This window comes from Trachypithecus francoisi, unplaced genomic scaffold, assembly GCF_009764315.1.
Source record: "Trachypithecus francoisi isolate TF-2019V2 unplaced genomic scaffold, Tfra_2.0 Lachesis_group9, whole genome shotgun sequence".
Lineage (NCBI taxonomy): Eukaryota > Metazoa > Chordata > Mammalia > Primates > Cercopithecidae > Trachypithecus > Trachypithecus francoisi.
Genome location: NW_022681474.1, coordinates 53620739 through 53638782, shown reverse-complemented (window position 1 = coordinate 53638782; position 18044 = coordinate 53620739). Strand labels below are relative to the sequence as shown.

General features: G+C 51.3%; 1 protein-coding gene and 1 long non-coding RNA gene across 5 annotated transcripts in view; both read left to right on the top strand.

Annotated features, from left to right (window-relative positions):
• The window catches only part of ARHGAP22 (Rho GTPase activating protein 22), a 221858-nt gene that overhangs the window by 186421 nt on the left and 17393 nt on the right, over window positions 1-18044 (top strand). The gene's annotated exons all lie outside the window — the stretch shown is intronic.
• Window positions 10-11507, top strand: LOC117082189. Its single transcript, XR_004436511.1, has 2 exons — window positions 10-542; window positions 9722-11507. It is a non-coding gene; the product is annotated as an uncharacterized LOC117082189 (long non-coding RNA).

The following is an 18044-nucleotide window of genomic DNA, read 5'->3' as shown; positions in this document are numbered from 1 at the left end:
ATCATGCCCCCTGCCTGTCCTGAGCCCCCAGAGACCGCGCTCACTGGGGACCTGCTGGCTGCATCCTGTGCTTCTCACAGCAAGCTGGCCCTTCCACTGCCAGCCCTCGGGAGTCACCCAACGACTGCCGTGTACTCACTTCCTCCTTTATTGAAAACTGTGTATTAGACGTCTAAATGTACTGGATTCTATTCCGGGGTGAGGAATTCATGAGGATAGGCCACACCTCCACCCTACCTCATCTCCATTCTCTGCAGGAGGGATGGTATACGAGGATATGTGTCTCGTGGTGTCCAGAGGTGAGACATGCCACAAAGCCAGTGAAGCTCAGTGAGAGGACGGCAGGGGTGTGGCTAGGTGGAGTGGCCCAGCAGACTTAATGCAGCAACGGGGAGCCAGGGGCATGCTGGGGAAGAGCATTCTGGTGGAGACATGGACATGTGCAAGCGCCCCGAGGTAGGGACGAGCTATGGGAACACGAGCCATGTCAGGAAGGCTGGGGTTCCGAGGTAGTGAAGACCAGGAGAGTGGGAGGGCCTGAGGTGAGAGTGGTCACCAGGGTCTTGGAGTCCTGGTGGGGATTTTTTATTTTGTTCTCTATACAGTGGGATACCAGGAGGGCTCAGAACAGGAGACACACGGGACCTGGATTTATGAAAAGGGCCCCCTGGCCACCACATGAGGAGTGGACCATAGAGGGACAGGAGTGGACACAGCAGGCCAGGAGAGTCCATGGGGTGGGCATGCAGGTGATGGTGCAAAGTGACCAGCTGCAGGTGTATCCTGAAGGTGGAGCTGCCAGGTTTTGCCTATGGTCTGGACATGGGGTATGAGAGAAATGAAAGGTGACTCCCAGCCATGCAGTTGCTATCTCTAGGTTGGTGTCCATATGAAGTGGTCATGTAAAGACGTTTTATAATGGGATCACCATGGCATTTGGGCCAGGGCCACCAACTCCCTGCTGAATGTGGAGACTGGGAGTCTGAAAGCTGGCCGGACTCTGACTACACAAGCTATGGACGTCCCCTTTCTCCCTATGGTGTTTGATCAGTACACAGTCTGGGCAGGGACTCACCTTTTGGGGCTCTGGGCCAATCTCCAGATTTCACAAGCCCCGGCTGAGCCCCTTCCTTTGCTTCTCTGTTTGCCCACTATCCTCTCCCACCCCTGGCTGTGGTCTGCCTGACCACCTTTCATTGAATCATAAATCCCTTATAAGGAAGAGTCAATATAATATTGAGAGTAAAAGTTGTTCTCTCAGGCTTCATGAATGATATCACACTGTCAGCCTTGGTCCCCTTGATCCCTGAAGGTTGCAGCACATTTGACTTATGGCCCCAGATTAATGGCCTGGAAAGGCCTAAGCCCACCCAGGGATTTCTGCAGCCTCACAATGGCTTCCTTTGGTTCCAGGTTGCTGAAAGTGAACCAGTGGAACAGAATAGAGCACAGAAGCAGAATCTTACATAGTTGGACTTTGATGTATGACAGGTGACACTTTTGAGCACCAGGGAAAGAACATTATCATTATCTTGGGGTAGAGAAAGATTTTTTAAATGAGTTACAAAAAAAAAAACCCACTAATCTATTATGAAATTGTTGATAAATTGTATTTTATAAAATGAAGAGCATCTGTTTGTAAAAAGTAGATTAAGAAAACGAAAAGATAAGCTATAGATTGGGTGAAGGTGTTTGCAACACATATGGTCATCAAATTACTCACTCCCCAGACTCCTACAAATGAATGAGGCAAAAACAGACAAGGCAGCAGAAGCATGGGCAAGAGACTTGGACAGGCATTTCCTAAAAGAAGAAATCCTCATGACCAGTGAACATAGGCTCCTGCATACAACCTCTTCAGTAATAAGGGAAATGCAAATTAAATCGCCATGGGATACTTGTGTGCACCCACCAGAATGACTAAATAACTAAATGAAAAAGACAGTTTCAAGTCGTGATGAGGATAGAAAGCTACAGAAACTTGCACATATTGCTAGGGAAATCAGCAGTGTCTGCTGAAGTTGATGCTGTGCACACCTGTGTCCCAGCAATTCCATATGAAGCATGTCCCACATAGAAATGTGTGCACAGGGAGGCCAGGAGACTTGGATACATGGGATGTCATGGCAGCCTTACTGATGATAGCCTGACACTAACCCAAGTGCCCAGCAACAATACAATGGATGAATAACTATGACTCAGTCTTACAGTGGGAAACCCCACAACAATGAGAATGACTCTATTACAGTGCCACCTAAAAACATGCATGAATCTTAAAAGCAATGTGGAACTAAACCCAAACAAACAAAAAACATAACATGTTGTATTATCTACCTATATAAAGCTGAAACACAGGGCAGAAGTAAACTATGTTATTTATAGATAGATAGGCAACAGAATATAAAGAAAAGCAAAAAAATGAATGCCATGAAAGTCAGGATAGTAGGGAGGAAGGAAGAGGTTAAGATGGGATGGGAGAGGGGCATAGATATCTGAAATGTTCTCTAGCATGACTTGGGTAGTTACACAGGTGTTCCTTTTACAATGACATGTTTATCTGCCCATTTATGCTTTAAGAGTTTTTCTAGATGTGTGCATATAAAAAATAAATGAAACAAAGGGAGAAACTTGGGGTTGAAGAGTGAGATGACTTGCCCAAGATGACACAGTCAGCTAGGGGGCAGAACTGAGAAGTGGAAGTGGATGTTCTGATCTCGAAGACTGTGCTTGGTCCTGGCCCAAATAGCCCATCCAAGAGCTGCACCAAGACCTGCACCCAGCAGGCCTGGCTCCCCAGCCACACGTCCATCTCCCTCTCTGCTTGCTCAGATTTGGGGACCTTTGGCAGAATCCCACATAGACCCTAGACTGACCCCTTCCCCAGGCCTGGCATTTATCTGCCTTCCCAGGCTGTGTGCTGAAGAACTCACAACCATTAAAATAGGAACTGCCATCAAAGGCGCTTGTCTCCTTTTCCCCCGGGAGTACAGAAGAAATGCAGAAATCTCAGAAGTTAGCGATGCTAGGCGTGTCTGGGCATGTATGGTGCTGGCAGGTGGGCTCAGTCGGCCCCTGAAGGTTTTCTGGCAAAGCTGTTATTAGCCCTCATCCTCTGGGAAGGAGGCTTAGAGGATCCGTCCTTCTTTGGCTGTTTTGTGACAGAGCCCCTGAGCCCTTCCTGGGGTGCTTATTCTGGCACAGGCAGGCCACCTCTGACAGACAGGAGTGGGCAGTGTGCCCACTTCCGATGGGACAGCCCAGCCATCCCCTTGAGAAGTGGGAGCAGGCCAGTGGTCAAGGGAGCCTCACTGCTGGTGGCCTGCCCAGCCCACCAAGCTGTGGCCCCAGCTGGAGTGCCTCTCATTTGGGCATTCATTTGGTCATTCAGCCAATCTGCGATGGACTCGCAAATGTTCTAGGGGCTGAGGAGACAGCAGTGAGCTGGAGGGACAGGCACTGGCCTCATGGTGCTCACGTGCTAGTAGAGGAGGTGGGTGACCAGCTGAGCAGACATGTGGCAAGTTAGATGGTGGTGGGCACAGTGGAGACAGAAGAGGCAGGGAGGGGAACACAAGAGATAGAGTTAGGGTTTGGTGACTTTTGAGTAGAAGGAAAGAAAGGGTGGATGACAGCACAGGCAGAGGTGGGAGATCCATCCCAGAAGAACAGCAAGGAGGCCAGTGTGGCCAGAGCAGAGTGGGCAAAGGGGAGGAGAGAGACCAAAGAATGAATGACCTTGTCATTATGGTAGGGCTGTTAGCACCTCATGGCGTGGAACAGAGAAGTGGCAGAGCCTGGCCCATCTTCTACCAGGATCCTTCTGACTGCCATGTTGAGAAGAGACCAAAGCCAGTTAGGAGCTCCTTATACAACAGTGCAGGTGAGAGGTGAGGGTGGCCTGGCCCAGTGGCGGTGGCGATAAGAAGTCATTGAATTATTGATTTTTTTGAAGGTAAAGCCAGTGGTTTTCCCGTGCTGAGATGGGTGACAGGTATATGAGAATGAAGGAGAGAAGTTAAGGGTAATTCTGGGATGTTTTGATCTAAGCAATGGGAAGCTAATGGGTTAGCTATTAACTGAGATAGAAAGACTACAGAAACTGCAGCTATTTGAAAGGAAGATATGGGCCTAGTTTGAGATACCTATAAGATGCTCAAGTTCAGATGTCAAGTAGGCAGGTAAATATTTCAGCCTAGAAATCAGGAGAGAGGACTGGGCTAGAGAGAGAATTTAGGGGGCCATCAGCACGTAGATGGGGTTTGAAGTCATGAGGCTGGATGAGACAGCACAGAGCGGGTGGGGGGACAACAGAGGAGGTGAGAAAGAGAGCAAGCCCCGAGAGGGAGGAGAGCCAGAAGCCACCAGGGTCCCTGAGCCAAGTGAAGGAACAAGGGCAGTGATCAGCTGCAGCAAGTGCTGCTGATAGATCAGCCAGAGGGTGAAAGCTGAGCAGTCGTTGGTGACTTGAGCAAAGGGGCTTTTGTGGAGTGCCTGATAATAGTGGGAATGAGAAAGGATGATAGGAGGGGAATTGGAGTGACAGCATAACCAACTCTTTCAAAAAGTTTGCAGGAAAGGGAAAGAGAGAAATGTGGACAGCAGCTGGAGGAGGAGGTGAGGTAAAGAGGAAGTTTGTTTATTTTTTTAAGCTGGAAGACAAAGCATCATTGCAAAAGACTGATGGTGCACGAGGGACAGAGAATTATTGCTGGAACACCAATATTTCTTATGGATATAGATACAAAAATCATTCATAAAATACTAACATGCCAAATCCAAAGAATTATACCCCATGACCAAATGAGATTTATCCTAAGAATGGAAGGGTGATTTAATCACCTGAAAATCAATTAATGTAATATATTAACAGAATAAAGGACAAGAACACATGACCGTCTTAGTAGACTAGAAAAAACATTTTATAAAATCCAGCACCCTTTAATGATTAAAACACTCCAGAAACTAGGAATAGAAGTGAACTTCTATTCTATCCCTAGGAATAGAAGGGAACGTCTCTGATAAAGGGCATCTACAAAAAGCCCACTGATAATATCATACTTAATCGAGGAAGACTGGGTACTTTTCCTCCAAGATCAGGAGCAAGACAAGGATTCTTGCCTTCACCACTTCTGTTCAGCATTGTACTGGAGGTTCTAGCCAGGACAATTATGCAAGAAAATGAAATAAGATGAAGCTTGATTGAAAAGGAAGACATTAAAGTATCTCTATTTGCAGATGGCGTGATCTTGTATACAGAAAGGACAAAAAAAGGAACTATTAGAATTAATTAAAAATTCTGCAAGGTTGAAGGACACAAGATTAGTATATACAAATCAACTGTATTTGTGTACAGTATCCATGAGCAAACTGAGAATGAAATTAAGAAAATTTCATCTACAGGAGCATCCAAAAGAGTAAAATACTTAGGGATACATTTAGCAAAAAAGTATAAAACTTATGTTCTGAAAATAACAAAGCATTGTTGAAAGAAATTGAAAAAGATCTAAATAAGAAGAAAGACATCCCATGTTCAGGAATGAGAATATGTGATATTGTTAAGAGGCCAATACTCCTCAAACTGATCTCTGAACTTCCATATCCAGTTCAGGGAACACAGCCCCAGAAAGACACATGGGGCAGTACCTCCTTGCCAGCTGTTTACTTGCCAGCTCTCTCTGAGAGGAGAGAGAAGGGAGACAATAGTCACAGGGTCCCCAGGGCTGCTTCAGCATCTGGTGGGTGCTTAAACATGTGTGCCCCTTGCCTGGTTATCTGGAGAGAGTCGGCAAGCCTCTCCAGATAACCAGGAATTTAAAGCTTGGAATTTATATGCATAGGAAGGGGCTTAACCAAGTCCATTGCATTGAAGGGTGAGAGGAGGCAGAGTGAGGCTTTGGCAACAGGCTTGGGTCTAGGTGTGATCTGACTCTGCCACTTGCTTGCTGCATGACCTGGCACCTCTCATCCTTGCTGTACCTCCGTGTCCTTGTTTGCAAAAGAGGAAGAATAATATGTTTTTTGCAGGATTGTCATAAGAATTAAGAGAGAAAATGGACATAAAGTGCTCAACACTCTCTCAGTACCAAATAGTCCTCATTCATTCATCAAGCAGTTATTAATACCTGTCACATGCAGGCAGAGGACTCAGCAGGGAAGAAAGCAGTGTACAGTGTACAATTCTGTGGCATTAAGTGTTTTCACCCTGTTGTACAACCATCACCACCATCCGTCCCAGAACTTTTTCGTCTTCCCAAACTGAAACTCTGGCTTCCTCCCTCCAGCCCTGGGCAACCACCATTCTACTTTTTGTCTTTATACATTTGACTGCTCTGAGTACCTTGTATAAGTAGAATCCTGTAGTATTTGTCTTTTTGTGACTGGCTTATTTCACTTTGCATAATGTTCTCAAGTTTCATCTATGTGGTAGCATGTATTGGAATTTCCCTTCTTTTTAAGCTCAAATAATATTCCATTGTATGGATATACCACATTTGTTTATCCATTCATCCATTGATGGACACTTGAGTTGCTTCTGTGTTTTGACTATTGTGACTAATGCTGCTGTGAATATGAGTGTGCAAATATCTCTTTGAGTCCCTGATTTCAATTATTTGGGGTATATACCCAGAAGTGGGATTGCTAGATCATATGGTAATTCTATTTTTAATTTTTTGAGGAGCCTCCAGACCATTTTCCACAGTGGTTGCCCCATTTTATATTCCCACTGGCAGTACACAAGGTTTCTAGTTCCTCCACATCCTCACCAGAACTTGCTTTCTGTTTTTTTTTTTTTTTTTTTAAATAGCCATCCTAACAGGTATGAAGTGGTATCTCATTGTTCATAAGGTGTTGAAAGAGGTGAGAGAGTGAGCCAAGGGGACATCTAGTGGAAGTGTGCTAGACTGAGGCCACAGCTTGGGCAAAAGCAAAACATCTGACGTGGTCTAGAACCAGCACAGAGGCAGATGGGCTGGAGGGAGTGAGGAAGGGAGCCAGATGGCAGAAAGTAGAGGCTTCCTGGGCCCTTTTCAGTATTCTAGCTGTTTTATTTTATTTTATTTTACATTTTATTTTATGTTGTTTTGTTTTATTTCATTTTATTTTTGAGACGGAGTCTTGCTGTGTTGCCCAGGCTGGAGTGCAGTGGCACAATCTTGGCTCACTGCAACCTCTGCCTCCTAGGTTCAAGCAATTCTCCTGCCTCAGCTTCCCGAGTAGCTGGGATTACAGGTGCATACCACCATACCCGGCTAATTTTTGTATTTTGAGTAGAGCAGGGGTTTCACCATGTTGGCCAGGCTGGTCTCGAACTCCTGACCTCAAATGATCCACCTGCCTTGGCCTCCCAAAGTTCTGGAATTACAGGCATGAGCCACCACACCTAGCCGCTGTTACTCTATTTTTTTTTTCTTTTTTTGAGGCTATCTGGGCTCATTGCAACCTCTGCCTCCCAAGTTCAAGTGATTCTCCTGCCTCAGCCTCCCGAGTAGCTGGGATTACAGGCACCCACCACCATCCCCGGTGAATTTTGTATTTTTAGTAGATACAGGGTTTCACCATCTTGGCCAGGCTGGTCTCGAACTCCTGACCTCGTGATCCACCCGCCTCGGCCTCCCAAAGTGCTGGGATTACAGGTGTGAGCCACCGTGCCCGGCCCGGCTGCTGTTACTCTTAAGTGAAATGAGGAGGGGGCATTGGAGGGCTTTGAGCCAAGGAACGTCTTGATCTAATACATGATTTAATTTGCAATAATCCAGGCAAGAGAAGGGGGTGCTCTCCCTGTGGTCAGGGTAGTGAAAGTGATCAGATTCCAAATCTATTTTGCAAGTAGGACAATAAGCTCTCCTGGCTGTGGATGACAGGAAGGGTGCAGTGGAGGCTGACTGCACGGTGTCTGGTTGGGCAGCTGGAGGCTGGAGTTGTTATGAATTAAGAACGGAAGACTTAGCACAGAGCTGGTTTGGGAGGCTATGGCAAGACCATAGCTCAGTTTGGACACGTTTAGGTTTGAGGTGTCTATGAGTCATTAAACCAGTGGAGATGCTGAGCGGGCAGTTGGATTAAGAAGTCTGGGGGCTGGGACTGGTGCTAACTAGCACTGTGGTAACTGTTCCACTATGGCCAGCAGGCACTGCCAAGCAAAGCCCTGAAGCTGTTGGTCCCAACCTTACCAGTGGCAGCGCAGAGGGCAGTCCTGGGGCAAGGAGCCCAGCTGGGAAAAGGTGTCCCTGCCCAGAGTGACTGCTTGGTGCTGGGGCAGGGCATGGGGGCCGGAGATAGGCAGTAGGCCTGTGGTCGTCATCGGAGCTGCACTGCCCTGGCCTGGCTGTGTGGGAATCTCACAGACCTCTGGAGACTTTTCTCAGACCCCCAGGAGTCAACTCTCCTGCCCTTGGGTTCCTCTGGAATCATGGGTGAAAGAAAGAAGGAAGAAATACAGCTCCCTGAAGCCCTAGGGCAGGACACGTGACATGGAAAAAAATCCAACCTTGGGACAACCTGGTGGGACACAATGCAACCTTGTTAGCTGGTCGCGGTCATCATTTGATGGAATGACATCTCTAAAAGGAAGCCCTGGAGGCATAATCAGATTCAGAGTGAAAGGTGATTACCCCCAGGCTAGGCTGCCAGTGGTGGAGCCCAAGGTCCTAGTGGACCACTTCTCCCCAGCACTGCTTGCTCTATATCCCAGCCCTAATGGGAGATTCAAGAAGACAGTCTTATTTCTAGTTCCTGTGAATGTCAACCTGCCTGGCCAGTGGGCCTGGGCTTTCCCAGGCAATCCTTCCAAAAGGGGAGAGAAAGGACTTGCAGACCTGGGCTAGGCCTCAGGTCATAAGCCAGCAGAAGGGGTACTTGAGACTAGTTCTGGTGCTCTCCGTCCATTCTAGCGGGCCCTGAGGGTCCATGTACTCATGTGGAGAAGATGTCCCTATGGGCCTTGGATCCTGTCCAGGCTCATAGAGGGCAGACCTGGCCTCTTCTGGGTATAGGGTGTGTTCAGAGCACACTTGGGCCTCCTTCCCCTGCAGCCCTCAAGTCTTCTCCCCTGCCAGAGCCCCAGGAGCCTGAGAACTTGGATCCCCAAGGCAGAGGAAATGACCTCCAGCCACAGCACCCACCCCCCTGCCTGCCCCCCACTGATGGGACAGCCACAGAGCTATTTACCAGAAAAAAGGCCAGAGCAGCTGCTTTATCTAGGGAGAGCCTGGCAAACTAGTCGGGGTGATTTACAGGGGGCTGTCACCACTGCTTCCTGCAAAAGTCAGGACACTAACATTCAACACCCTTTTAACCTCCTTGCTGGTTCATTAAGCCCTTCCTTCTCAGCAGCTCTGATGAGAAATGCCCATCAGCTTGGCCAGTTTGGTTTCAGTCTGGTTTCAATAGACCTCAGATCACAGAACCAGAAAAGAGTTTGTCCCAATTATTGCTAAGATGGGGATGTACCCCTGGGGACCCCAGCATTTTCTGTACTGGGCTCTGCGTCCCTGCTGAGCCTGACAATAGCCCTGTGAAATCAGTCCCATTATATCCCACTTTTGGTGAGGAGACAGAATCAAGAAGGCTCCAGCATTTGTCCAGACCACAAATAAGTGGGAAGCTGGCATTTCAACCTAGGTCTGCTGGAGTGCAGAGCCGGGGTGCTGGCTGCCTGCTGTAGAGAGCAGGATGCCAGGAGGCCTCAGGGTGTCCTAGGGTTGGGATCTTTGTCTCTCAGCTTGTTCCAAGTGGCCCTGGAGGACTTCAGCCCACACACCCTGAGAGAAGAGGAAGGGAGCTCAAACTGGCTATAGGTTGCCCTTGCCAGGAGTTTGGTACAATCTGGAGGCAGCAGAGACTCAGAGGTTCAGCAACTTACCTAACAACACACAGTGGGACTGGGGGCAGCACAGCCCACCTCCAGGGTAAGCTCATCGCTGGATGCTGTTGCCAGGTAGGCCTCAGTGCATTCTGCCCACTAGATCTGAGATGTCTTGATGGGTGAGGGGGATTTAATTAAGACTGAGGGAAGAGGCAGTCCCTGAGGTCCTGGATCCCAGCCCTAGCCAGGGAACTGTTGTACATACAGCTCAGAGACAAAGGCCATCCAAAGTGAAGAGGCCAGCTGTTACTGGATTGCTTGTGTGAGAGGATAGACTCAGGTTGTCAGCTTCCCAGCCCTGCCCCGAGAAGGCAGTCTCATGACTATCTCTGCACACCCATCCCCAACAGGTGCCACCGCTAAAAACCACCCCTGAGGTGAGGTGGGCATTGGCAGGGCCAGGGCTTCACCTGGAGCCTTCTAATGGGTGGCGCCTGCAGGCCTCTAGCCATGTGGGGCTCCTGGGTAGGGGTGGAGGGCACTGTGCAGAAACTGGCCAGTCTGACTGTGAACACACAGGCGGGGAAACCATGGCTCAGAGCAGAGAAAGCATGTCAGCACCAGAGCCTGCCTGCCCACCTGAGAGAGGCCCACCAGTCCCTGGTTGGTGGGAGCTTCTGCTGAGCCCTTGGCCCCTGCTCTTTAACATGGACATGGCTGCACAGAGCTGGCAGGTCCCTGGGCTGTGGGAATGCCAGGCTCTGTTGGTAGGTGGCGGGCAGACATTCCTTGGTTTGTGACACCCTGCACCAACCTGCGCTGTCACCCTCATGTTCACCTGAGCTCTGGGGAGGAAGAAAACAACTCTGCGGCCTCACTCCCACGGCTTTGAGGACCTTAGCCCCCATACTTAGTGTCAGGGCCAGGACTAAGGATCCTCACTGGCCTGGGGCACAAAATGTAAGGGGGCACCAAAAAAACTCAGTAATCAAGATATTTTATTGTAATCTTTTAAAACATGAACATTAATATACAAATATCCTTATATTAGGTCCCCATTGCAGCTCCAACAAACTGCCAGAAATTTGGCAGCATAAAACAACACAACGTGATTCTCTTGTAGTTCTGTAGGTCAGAAGTCATAACCAGTCTTCTAAGGCTAAAATCCAGATGTCAGCAGGGCTGGTTTCTTGTAGGGCACAGGGAGAAGCAGTTCCTTGTGTCTTTAACCTTCCAGGGGCTACGGCAAGGCCTTGGCTGTGGCTTCAGCATGCAGTCTCTGCCTCTGTCCTGCCCCCACCACCTCCTCTGTGGTCAAACTTCCTTCTGCCTTCCTCGTAAAAGAACTCCTATGATTGCACCTGGCCCCTCAGATAACCCAGGTTAACCTCTCCTGCTCTCATCACATCTACAAAGTCTCTTGTACTGTGTAAGATAACACAGTCATAGGTTCCAGGGATTAGGACATCTTGTGGGGAAGGGCATTATTCAGCCAATCACATCCATGGTCAAATGGGAACATGTGAAATACAGGCAGGAGTGTGGCGGGATTGGGGTGGGAGGCACTCACCCTGAAGGCCTGCGCAAGTGCATAGCTGCTCCTGTCTGTATTGAAAACTTTGATCTTTTGTTCATCAAAGATTTTTTGCCTAATATTTATTCTTAAAAATACTAAAATAAAGTGTTTATCCTAGTTACTGAAGTTTTGGGTGCCCCTTAAATTGTGCCCCTGTGGTGAGTGCCTGGCTTGTTTCACCCTAGGCCAGGCTCTGCCTAGAATGAGCAAGAGGCGTGACCCAGCTCTGCACATCCAGCTTGAAGAAGGGCCCGAACCTCTTCCAGCCTCAGGGTGGCAAATCCCCCCCTTAAGAATTCTGCTCTCCTACCCTTGGGACTCCCATCTCTGCTACTGGTGTTGCACTGCCCCTAGCCATGCCTCTCTGTCCACCTGCCTTCCTGGTGTACCCATTCCAGCTCTCACCCTTTGAAGTATTGGGATTGTGGGCTGATCTCAGAAACTTACCCTGAGAAGAACATGAGCTTTGCAGAAAGATCATGTAGGTGTTAATGAAGGTCCATCACCAGCTGTATGACCTTAGACAAATCACACAACCTCTCTGATTCTCTGTAATATAGGGAAGCTAATACCCCTCAGACTGCTCAGGGGCATTCTGTATATCAAGTCCAAACCACTATCTCTGGCACTAGGGTGCCCAGGCAGGAAGAGGCCAGGAAGGCCTGGAGCCTGGACCCCCCCTGTGAAGCCAGCACTCTCCTCCTTGCTGGGTGACCCAGACTCAGTTACCTAACCTCCCTGGACCTCCTTTGCCTCACCTGGAACACCTGCCTCCCAGGCGAAGGGCTGAGCGGGCGCTCGAAAGCCGGTCCTGAGCAAAGAGGGAAGGGATTCCTGCGGTGCCCGGGAACGTGGGGCATTAGGGGAAAGGGTGTGAAGTTTGACACCGGAGATCCCTCACGGGAGCCGACTTCGGGCGTGGCATCCCAGGCAACTCACAGATCCTGGGCCCTCCTTCGCCTCAGGGTCCGGGCCCGGGGCGGCGCTGGCCGGGGCGGGCGGGCGGCGGGCAAGACGCTACCTGCGCGCGTGCCGGGCATTCCAGCCGCCGCCGCGCCGCCGCGCCTGGGCGCGCCATGGGCCTGATGCCGGCCGCGCGGGCCTACTCCGGGTGCCGCGCCTGCCCACGGCCGCCCTGCCGCCTGCCCGCCTGCTGCGCACCCGCCGCCCCAGGTAGGGGCGGGACGGGGTGCGGGCGCCCCCGGGTCCGCCAGAGAAACGGGGTCTCCGGGCCAGAGAGCGCTCGAAGCCGGGACCCGCGCAGTGGGCGAGGGAGAGCGCCGCGCATGCGTCTCGCGGGGGTCGGCGGGGAGCCTGGGGGAGTTTGGGTGTCACCGCGGATCTGGTGTTGCGGGACGGTTCCCAGGGAGCGGGGGTCGTGAGTGTCTGAGGGAAGAGGCAGGGACCGAAGGCGTCCTCCAATCTCCTGCTGGGTGTGGGCGACCCGCTTGTAGAGATGAGGACTTAAGAGTCTGGGAGGGGCGCAGGGACTCTCAAAGGATCCCTCCCCAACCCCAACTACGAGGTGGGGGGGGGGTACCCAGCGGGATCCGAGCCTCGGGCTCTGACCCCAAGCTTCCCTGGGCCACAGGAAGGGGTGTGGGACCGGCGCCCCCAGGTTGAGGGTATCACTCCTACCCTGGGGCGGACTACCCAGGGCAGGACACTTCTTAGCCTCTGCTGTGCTCCTGCAGGCCTGGACGGGTGGGTAGCAGGAGAGTTTTCAGCTTTGCCGGCTAGCTGGTGGATCTTACCGCTTACAGCCCTGAGGGCAATTCTGAAGCTCTCTAGTACTTAGCGCAGAGCCTGGAAGTGACAGAGTTGGCCGGCTAGTGAGTCCCTGCACTGACAGAGGGTGGGGTGGTTGCATGGAAGATGGCGGGTGTTGGGGTACAGGGGTCCTGAGAGCAGGAAGGCCTGGAGCCAAGAGGGAAACTGTGGAATTACCCAGTTTGGGAGTCTCTAGAGAGAATTTTAGAATTACTTTCCTCATTGTGCCTCTTCCCAGACTGTGGCATTGCCTGCTCCTCTAAGAGTGAAAAGCAGGCATATGACTGAAGCAGACTTGCTGCACAGCTCCACTCTGCTCCGCAATCAGCTCCAAGAGGGAATCCCAGGTCTCCCTTCCCTGATGCGGCCTTGGGGGTGGGACTCAGGGGCAGGCAGAACCTGTCCAGGAATTGACCCTGCAAGGTTCAGAGAAAGCCGCATTTCAAAGCACCTGCTCCCAGGTGCCTCGTGTGGTCTATCTCCCGTGGACGCTCACACCCCGGGAGGTGGCCAAGCCCAGCTCAGAAAGGCTGAGGACAGTGCCCAGGGTCATAGAGGACGAGGACTGGAACCAGAGGACGAGGATTTGAGCCAGCGGACTGCTCTGCCTGGGCTTCCTCTCCTGTGTGGGATTCCCGGGGAGGGGAGTGAGGGATGGCTTTGCCAGGGAAACACTGGCGGGGGAGGCCTGGCAGCAAGTTCATCAAGAGGAGAAGCAGCCTCTGCCAGTTTCCCCTGCGGTGGCAGAGCTAGTGCTCTGTGAAGAGCATGGGCTGGGACCTCGAGGAACCCACACGATGGCTGGGTTTCCAGGGAGCTGACAAACCTACTGGAACTAGTTCTTGGCAAGGCTCCCCTCCAAGGGTGCCAGGAGGGCTGAGGAAGTTCAGCCAGGTGGGGGCAGGCCCTGCCAGGCTCCTGAGAGACCCTGATGAGGGGAGGGGTTGGCGGGGCCCCTAATGAGGGAGGCCGAGCCCAGAAACCCCAGCACAGGGTGCCTCCCACAGGAGGGCGGTGGGGAAGGAAGCCTCTTGGGCGGCTAAGCTGGAATGAGACCTTCTCACGCCTCCTGGCAGCTCCCGTCTGAGGGTTCCAGTGGCCAGCTGGGAATGTGGGGCCAGTCTGAGGACTGATGGTACCTGGAGGCTGGGCCTCAGGGAAGTCTGGCCCTCACAGTACCCCCTAAAGACAGGTATGATCATCCCATTTTATAGATTTCATGGATGGAGAGACTGAGCCCCAGGAAAGGGAGGCAGCACCTCTCCTCAGTGGGTTAGCCAGGACGTGTACCAGATCAGTGCTGGTGTAGACCCAGAATCTTTGTCTCTGTGACCTTTGGCCTTGAACATCACCTACTTGCCTGTGTCCCCACCCCAGCCCCACCATGCCAGGGCAGGGTGCTGCCAACCATGCTCCCTCACCCCTGCCCTCCGACCCCCATGGTCCTCCGTCATGTGCCCTGCACCCCCACCCGCCTACCTGGCTACCTCCTGCTCATCTTTAGATGTTGGTTTCAGCATCACCTCCTCCCTGAACTTCTCTCTAGAAGTGCCCAGGACCCTGTTGATGTCCTTCCTGACTCTTCCAGCCTTGTTCTGGGAAAGTGGTCAGGAAGGTGCCATGGGGAAGCAGAGGGATAGTGGTTATGCTGGGGCTGGGAGCTGCCTGGATGTGCGGGCACTGTGCAAACGGTGGGCTGGCCCAGGCTCTGCACCCCTAGGGGCTGGTGGAGGGAGTGGGGCAGGGCCTTGCCTGCCTGCCAAGTTTAGGCTTTATCCTGAGGATGGTGTGTGTGGGGGAACAGGCAGCAGGGGAGGCCCCAGGGAGATTTATATGTTTACAGCCTTCCGGGCAGCGCTCTAATTCCTGGAGTGGGGCCAGGCACAAAGTACAGGGGTTATGGAAAGGTGGATGGACAGACAGACAACAGGAGTTTTAGGGGTAGGAGATGGGACAGCAGGCAGGGCTGGAGCCAAGAGATGGCTAGGTGGAATTATCCATGCTCCATGGGCCTCCAGAGAGAATTTTGGAATTTTTTCCCTGTGTGTCTCTTCCTTGACTGTGGCCTTCAGTCAGCTGTGAGCTGAGGGTGGGGCTGAACGCTGTGAGTTGGGATGGGTGGTGGCCCTGGAGAGCTCAGTCCCCGCCTTCACTGGCTCTCCTTGGCCTCTGCTGCAAGCCCAGCATGTAGCTGTGGGCAGTCCAGCAACCCAGCAGAGGGGAGTGTCCTCAAGCTGTCTGGAGTAGTGGCAGTCAGGGCTGTGACAGAGGGGAGGGAAAGCTGAAGGGAGGATTTGGGGCAGCTCACGTAGGAGGGACTTCTGAGCTTTCTTCCAAGGACTAGTAGGAAATTTGCCCAGACCAAAGAGGAAAGTGCTACCCAGGAAGAAGGCCCTAGCCACTCACAGGGCCATGAAGGCAGACGGATTCATGCCACTCAAGCAGTGGGCAGAGCTAGAGGAAAGGCAACACATGTGTGCTTGTGGAGGGAGGCAGAAGGCAGGTGGCAGGCACCAGGGGCATTGCCAGGTCAGCCCCTCCCCTCATGGGACCCTCTGCCCATGGGCACTTCCTCCTGGATGCCCACTGCCTGCTCATTTGAGGTCCTAGCAGAGGCCTCTGGTCCCGAGAGGTGTAGCTTCCCATTGCTACCTTTCCTACTTATCCTGGCCCCAATGTCCTTGGGGGAAGTCTGTGCTCCGGAGGTCAAAGCAGAAGAGGTGAACGAATATCTGGCGGGACCACATGAGCAGAGCATGGGCTAGGCTGGAAGTGAGAGGGGATGGTGGGGACTGCGGAGAAATGGCAAGTGTGTGTCCTGTCAAAAGGGCACAGATACCACTGAGCTCTGCAATTGTTGCTTTTTTTGGAACTCAGGCCTGGTGTCACCACATCTGAATTTTTTAAGAGAAGCTGGGAATCCAGATGTATATGTGAAATCTCTTGATTGTAAATAACTAATTTAAAAATGTTTCAAACATCATATGAGCTAAACAGGCACATCTGTGGACCGGTGTGGCTCATTATTAGGCATCAGATGTTGAGCCCTGACTGAGGTGAGAGAGAGCAGGGGCTCGGTGTCCCTGGACCAGCCCAGGCCACTCTTGAGGTGGTGGAAAGGCCAGGACACTGTTAGTGGTGGGCCCTGGAGCCTCCTCGGACTGGCTTCTCAGAGTTGCCCCAGGCAGCTAGCAGGTCAAGCTTGCAGCAGGATCACCCGCTGTGCTCAAGGCTGATGAATGGCCCCTTGGGGCCCATTTCTGGGCAGGGGCGCCTGGTCTTGCCCACCAGATCCCAGGCGGGAGCAGCTTTCCCTTCGTGTTAGTATTGCAACCTCTGCCTGTTTTCTGTTTACATGACCCGCGTTTTCAGGAACTGCTGGTGCTGGGTTGGGGGCGTCACATAGGTATCTCCACACCAATGTGGGTGCCAAGCAGCCATGTGGCCAAGTACATTCTCTATACCTGGAGCCAGACTGCCTGGGTTGGACCCTTGTCCCTGTCATGCATGCTGACTGAACTTGGGCACATTCTTAAGATCCCATGCCTATCAGTTCAAACATCCTGCAAACTGAACAGGCAAAAGTCAAGATGATGATGATGGTTACAGTGATAGTGACAGTCCCTAGTCCCTAAGTTATCAAGATGTGTAGGATTAAATGTGCTGATGTTTGTAAAATGCTCAGAACAGCACCTGGCACCACAGCACTGTGTGTAGCTACTTCGGCACTCTCCTCACACTCACATGCCCCCACCATGTGTGCATGCCCATGCACACATACCCCACATGCACACATATGCACACACATTTACAAGCCCACATCCAGCACATGTGCACACATATGCACACACAAGCCCACCCTACATGCACACATGTGCACACACACTTCTCCCTAAAGCATTGCTGGCATCCAGCAGGTGCAGCTCACATGGGCATGTGTTCTTAAAGGAAGAGTCTTCACCTTTCAGGTTTTATACACTTTGTTTTTGGGTCAAGCAGGGTGAGGAGGAGCATTTACTGTGTCCTGCTTTGTGCCAGGCACTGTACCAGGGACCGATGTATCTTATTCCAAAATAGCCCCTGAGTGGGGAGCTAAGTAAGACAAATGGAGCCCCACTTTTAGCTGGCTCAGTGCCCAGGTCTCTGAGAAGTCCCAAGCCTGGAGTTTTGGCATCTTGCCCCTGGAACACCCCACAAGCCACCCTGCAGGGAAGGTCTCTGCACAGTGGGTGTGAATAATGTCAGGCACTCCAAAGAGTCAGGCATTCACCTTGTAAAGCTTAGGGGCTGGCAGAAGTCTGTTTCTCCTGTTACTGTGCCGTGGTGTAGACAGCTTTATGGATCTCAACTCCTTCCCTTCTTTGCCTGGGCTGCCAGGAACCTCTTAGCCTAGTAATATATTTAGTTTTCATAGATTTTCGCAGAAGTTCCTCTGCCTCCTTCCTCTCTCCCTCTATTCCTCATTTGGTGTCTTGTCTGTATTGTTTTAGATCATTCTCTCTCTGATTTCTTTTCGCTAATGTTATTTAAGAGCAGCATGCAGAAAAGTATACAAGTCATCAGTGTAGAGTTCAGTGAATTTTCTCAAGAGGAACATAACTGGGTAAGCAGTGCCGGGGGGAGTCACAGCATTACCAGAACCCCAGAAGCCTTTGAGTCCCTTCCAGTCATAGATCTACCAAGGTAACCATGTCCCGGCCTAACAGCACAGATGGGTTTGGCCTATCTTTAACTTTACATAAATGGAGTCATGCAGTGTGCACTCTGGGGTTTAGGCTTCTTTTGTTTCTGATGATTTTTTTGTTTTCTAATTTTTTAAAAATTTCATAAAATACACCTAGCATAACATATCCTGTCTTCATCATTTTTAAAGCACACAGTTCAGCAGCATTA